Raw genomic sequence first — 6469 nt, 5'->3', positions numbered from 1 at the left:
TAAACTCTACATCACATGGCGTCGCAGAAGATTGCCCAATTCTTGACAAAGGCTTTTGCTGGATGTGTTGGAAATTACGGTGCAACTTTTCTTCAAGTAAACATTGCTTGACACACGAAAACCAAATCAATAAACAATACTTCCATCTTCATTGAAGTAATAAAGAAACGTATACTTATACGTATAAACCGTGAAATAATTGGTATAGATCGTACCTGTTTGGAAGCCTCTTGATCTTGAGGTGTGACGGAAAACACTCCGGTTGCTTCATTATATGTCATGACAAAACCAAAGCAGGAGACCTATGTTTGTAAATACACATCCTTTAACAAATTTGCATGTAACAATACGTCCGCAATCATTGAAAAAAAACTCTAGATAGAGCATCACGCAGCTAAGGCCCCCTTTCCACTAGACGGTGATCGTACTGCGCTCTCACTGCGACCTAGATAGGATATGTGTATCCTTCGCTTTCACACCGGGTATATCATACAAAACGTAAAAGTGGGACTGAGAGGAGAACAAAACACACAAATTGTAAAAAGATTCGTTTCTTTTCTATACAATTCGTTGAGCGATATGTCAAATTTTAGGTCGCAGAGAGAGCGCGGCGAGAGCGCCGTCCTAGTGAAAGGGGGTATAAAGAGTTGCATATATATATCAAAGTCAAAATTCGTCGTCCTACATGTGGTTCTGATAGTCACAACTTGCATCAAGTATAGCCCTATTATTTACACTCAAGGTCTATGAAATAGGTCAGATGGTGTAATGAATTTGGGGTGAAAATGCGCAAAACAAAAAGATGCATGTCAAACACTCAGCAACGAATTGTACGTATTGATGGCGAGCTGCAGTTGAATCCAGGGATGGTCTCGTCAGTCTCATAATGGAAACACTGATCACGACTGACTGATAACCAGTTTGGAAACAGGACTTACCTTCTTGTTGTTGGTATCGCCACTCCCACCATTGTCACGGCTGTTGTACATGTGCATTGATTCCCCTGGAATATGACAGTTCCATCTGAAAAAAAGTATATATTAGACTTGCTGCCACTGTGTTGTTTGTGCCTCCCATAACAATTTGACATCCACATATTTTATCAAATTGCCACAAAGGTATCAGATAATTATGTCAATTTATAGAGGGGGGTTGACATCATGTTTATTGACATACAACGCAACACATTTAAAATCAACATACAATATGGCTTTAAAAGACGAAGAATCATAGGCCGACCCCTTAATCAGAATAGTAGAAATTCTGGAGGGCGCAAGGTAAAACTTAATGTGTGCATCCGACTTTTTGATACATGTTGTATTGCACAACGTTACATAACAATCTTGCCGTATATTGTACTGTTGCTTTCACAAGAATATTGCACTTAAACAAAAGGTATCTGCTAGAAAATAAGCCAGATGGGGATTCCCACACAGAACTTTATTGCGCGACAATTGTAACAGTTACAATGTACGGCAATCTGATTATAGTATGTACATTACATATGAGCCCTATAAGGAGTTTTAAGGTTTGTTACGTTCTCCGTGCATAAACCAGGAAGGCCTCTCTGTTCTTCGTAATGTCGTAGTTGATGTTTTCAGGAAGATCAAAGATGACCTGCAGTTAAAACAATAAAGTTACGCTATTGTTACGAAGGCCTTCTTGTAACCTGCACAAATAACATGTTTGGAACCATGGCCATTCATTCCGATCACCACAGACGTATTTGGCGAGGTTAATTTAGTCTGATCAGAAAGCCAGGCTATAGTTGGGTAAACAACCATAATGTCCTTAGCATTGCCATTGGTAAATGAAAATAAGTCAGCCGTGCATTACTAGTTGGCAAATAATTCACACTTGCAGGAATGATATCCCACTACGCTTCACTCACTCGGTGCTTTATCCTTGTACCTCCTACCTTGTAAGTGTCACCATTGATGAGTTCCAGCCATGTTGGGTAGGTAGTTCCGGAAGTCCCCCCCTTCACGCTCAAGGCTTCAGTCGTACATCCGGGTTTTCCCCCGGACAGACGGAAATCCGTGGTGGGCACTGGTCCCTGTGGACATGTGGACAAACGACCAGGCGTCAATAGTGTTGTTTGAACATACTAGTCCTATGACAGTGTTTTAATGAAGATCCCCTTGGCCCTTTCCAAGTCACCGTATGAGGCTAAACTTGCACGAGTTACAAAATAATATGATGTCTCATTGATCTTTATTAGCTGAGATCCAGCTGTGAAAATGTTGTTTTTTAGACTTTCAGACATTGAATAATACATGCATGTATGACCTATATAACTGCAGCAGGATGTGTATGTAGATCACGGATTATGCTACTTAGCCACATGAGAGCCTGCAGAGAAGGGCAACCTTCCCTATGGTGTTCGAAAACGAAGACACAGCTATCATCATCATGTAAGGGCAAAGTGCGTATCGCTTTAGTGTGGCAATTTAAGCCTTCTACAACAACTGGAAGTGGTTCAAGCAATTCATTTTGTTGAACAGCCCTCAGAATTGCAGTTATAATGGATTATGGATAATGATACTTTGTATCATAATGTTTTGTACGCCTCATATTGTGTTAAAAAGTAAACCATGCGTGGTTGGAACTCTTGGAACGAAACAAAACAGAAAATAGAGTGTTACATAACTTCGTTTACCTAAGTATGATAGTAGCTGCAAATAACATTTGTCAGTAATCCTCAACAGTTGTATCAATTATTCTCCAGACAAACGTGATTAGTTGATATCTCATAATGCCTACAAGCCAGAGATGGAACACAAAACAAAATGGTATGTACCATACCTCTTCCATGTACATAACGATTGCCCTTTCCAGTGCGAGTCGTTTCTTGTCCAGTCCTTCTTGAAACTTGTCCACTGTCGTAAAGTCACAATACCTGTGCAGATGTAAAGGCAGGACCAATACTTCCTTGATACCTTGGGCATTTTGAAGCGGTAAAAAATCACTAAGATATTTGCTTACTTGGAATATCCATAGCAATCCAAATCAGTTCAATACAAATATAAGCCATGCCAAACAAGATTATCATTATCATATTGTTGTCAGTTAAAGATAAATCGTTAGTTTTATCGTTATTCTTAGATCAATCATAGTATAACATTTACATGTAACTTCATGATTAATCATGATCATCTTCTACAAATGTCAGGATTACCGTTTCTCAGTAACAGGTTCCATCACCCCATTGCTGTTGTTCACCAGCTTTTTGACCTCGTAGTACTTTCTTTCTGTGAAGTTCTCGGTCTTGAGGCTGAGAATTTGTCATCAAAATATAGAATGTAACCTTAATCATTCAAAATGATAATCCAATTTCTTCTCTCTAAGACCCGACAAGTACAAAATAGCAATGTGACGTAAAAAAAAATGGATTTACCCCACAAAAATAACAATGTTTGTCTTTGATTGATTGAACAGAGCTCGAGTTAATGCAGAGTATCTCATATCTGAAGACATACTGGTCATATTGGAACAATGTTTCATCAAGCTCACTTTTGACTGAAGCAACCGCTTGCAGCATCTTTTATGTCAAAAGGGAAGAGAAGTTTGTAGTTCAAGTCCAACAGCTCCGACATGGTGCCCATGAACATCTCGATGGGTTTGGGGTATGTAGGGATGGACTTCAGCCACTCGGTGAAGGTGTCTTTGAAGCCGGTGGAGTAGAAATCAGCTACGATGGAGGCAACTTCCTGGTCGCCTCCTTCCACTGTCACCTGGGTGTTGGAAGTCTTGGAAGACTGACTGTAAGATTACAGACATAGGACTTGTTGATATTCACAAGCAATTCATCTTTCACGAGACTGTGGAGATTTACAGCGATTTGCTTCATGGAAATTTGTTACTATGGTCAACAAGGATCATGAGGAACATTGGTTATTTTTTGGTAACAACAAAACAACCAAAAGTTTTGTAAGATTTTTCACTTAACCGCTCTTTATTACCTTGAGGCAGACCATTTATCCAGTCTAATTATTAGTCATTAGGACATCAAGTGATCTTTAAGTAAAGAAGAAGCAAACAAAATGGCCTTATTTGTGCATAAGAATCAAAGGGGAAATTATTTAGAAGGTCAAATCTTTCACTGTTGTGACAGAGAGGACCGACGATATGCACAGAACAGTCAATACTTCCTTATTCCCACAAGTCTATCACAAAAGAAAAAAAAAATATATGTCATACGAGGATCCACTGGATGATTCCACTCCAGCGTGACCAGCGGCGTTGAAAAAAAGAGAATTATAAGAAGCCTGGGCCTGGATGGAGAACCCCTCGAGACTTTCACTCTTGGAGGCTTCTTGGGTCTTAAACAACCTGAAGGAACCGCCAAACTTTGCCGACTTGATGAAATGAGTTCCATAGCGGATGATGAACTTTTCTGTATACAGTAACGAATGATTGTCTTAGTACACAGTTTCTGGACTGTATTGGAAATTAGCAGGGTAAAGCAAGCTACTATCCTACTCATGATATGTAAATATATGTTCTATGTTCTAAAATAAATAAATTTACTAAAACTTACGAAGCTTTGCCTTCCCCTCGATGAAATTTTTTGGAAGAGACAAGAAGTCCCGCAGGAAGGGCAGACTCAGGGTATCCGGCGTGATCTCATCCAGGAAGATTTCATACCTAGAGGTGAAATGACATCATGGGTCAAACTTTCTTATCCATTAAGGTCACTATCCATAATCATATAGACATGAAGAAGAAAGCCCTGCATTAATGATCGATTATAAGGCAAAATCGCAGGAACGAATGTAGTTTTCTTTAATTAGCTATACGATGATAAGTGTTAAAGACTAGCTTCTTCCTTCATGTTTACGGTTACATATCGCTTGACCAGGGACCTGTATTGCCGCCTCATAAAATAAGTCTGCTTCTCTTATAACTTGGTTGTTTATTTGTTCATGTTGGTAATTATAGGTCTTTGCTTAGGTGTTATGTCACTTTAAACAGCTCGATTGGAGCATTTAACGTTACCAATACAATAGTTACAGATTCTTGCACCCACAGTTAAAAACAAGTTCTGAATCATAATCCACGCAGCACGGCATCAAAAAAATTGATACGACTACACGATATCAGTAAGTCAATACTATAACATTACACAGTGTGTGAAAAAAACGAAACTCACCTTATCACGTTACACTGAATAAGAGACATGAAGGACTGTTTCTGGGATGATGACTCCTTCCCATATGCTGCCTCAACTGCAGCCTGTGCAGACATGGTATTCATCAACGGTCAAGAAAAACAGTTTCATGACAAAACTCTGTTCAAATTCGTCAGTAATAATGGTATTATCAAACCTGGAAGCCAAATCCGGAAAATGACATCCCGGCTTTCATCTGGAGGGAATGACGATAAGCCTGTCTGGACTCAAAGACGTGGGAGGAGACTTCCGTGTCAAAGATGCCGTGAACGTTCATAGTGTCCGGTACGTCCTCATCGTGGTACCTGTGGTGCAGTGAACAATATTAATATCTCCATTCGCAAGAAACTTTTTATTGCATTTTCATTGCAAAATGCATTCCATTCATAAACATAATATGAAGCTGTGTGTGCGTGTGGATTTGTAAATCATTTTCTAATACGTGAGTAAGCGTTCACGTACAATAGAGCGTTTCCTTGATACTCACGTAGCCATGTTCTTACAGTTCCGTTGCACGACTGTTTTCCTTCTGGACGTGCTGCTGTAGTCTCCGCGACCATCAAAGCCGACCCCGATGTAGCTACACCCCTCCATCATGTTCTGTGTGGCAATATGATGTTTATCCCTCAAGCACCCGACGTTTTTTTGCGACTAAAATGACCGAGTGGGGTCCAAACGGACCCCAAAATGTTTTGTTCATAAAATCTCAGTTCCAATTCTTATCGGTGATTACTGTACATACATTGCTTTGTCAATGTAAGACAAATATTTTGATTTGTTAAGGTGATGCTAATTCTACCTCATCATCCTAATTTATGCAAAAGAACAGAAGGACCACATTTTGCACTAAACCCATGCTGACCAGAGAGGGGAATTTGAGGCCCTTAGCAACGTTTATGTCGCATAACTCATGAACGGCTAGTGCTAAAGCTACGAAACTTAGTAATGTGTCACAAAATATTATTAGCAATTTTTTTGTCAATAAAGTAATTATGACAGGCATTTTTTGGCCAAAATTTGCCAAATTCGATTTAAATAAGGTTTTCTTGGTAAACTACACTTGTTTTCTTACAACAATTGAATTCTATGAAATTCAATGTAATTTTCATGATTCAAAATTTATTATTTATGCTAATTTTATGACGTCATCCAAGAAGGCCGCCCTTATTAGCTAAATAACGTCATAATGTCGTCATATTATATGGTTATGACACAAACGTATTTGTGAGGATTTAGTTTCCGTTTGGACCCCAGACGGACTGAACCCAGACTTTCTTTATAGTTTCCACAGTATTGTAC

The sequence above is a fragment of the Branchiostoma floridae genome, chromosome 9 (assembly GCF_000003815.2).
Source record: "Branchiostoma floridae strain S238N-H82 chromosome 9, Bfl_VNyyK, whole genome shotgun sequence".
Taxonomy (NCBI): Eukaryota; Metazoa; Chordata; class Leptocardii; order Amphioxiformes; family Branchiostomatidae; genus Branchiostoma; species Branchiostoma floridae.
The sequence above is the reverse complement of the archived record's forward strand: the minus strand, read 5'-3'. Positions refer to the sequence as shown.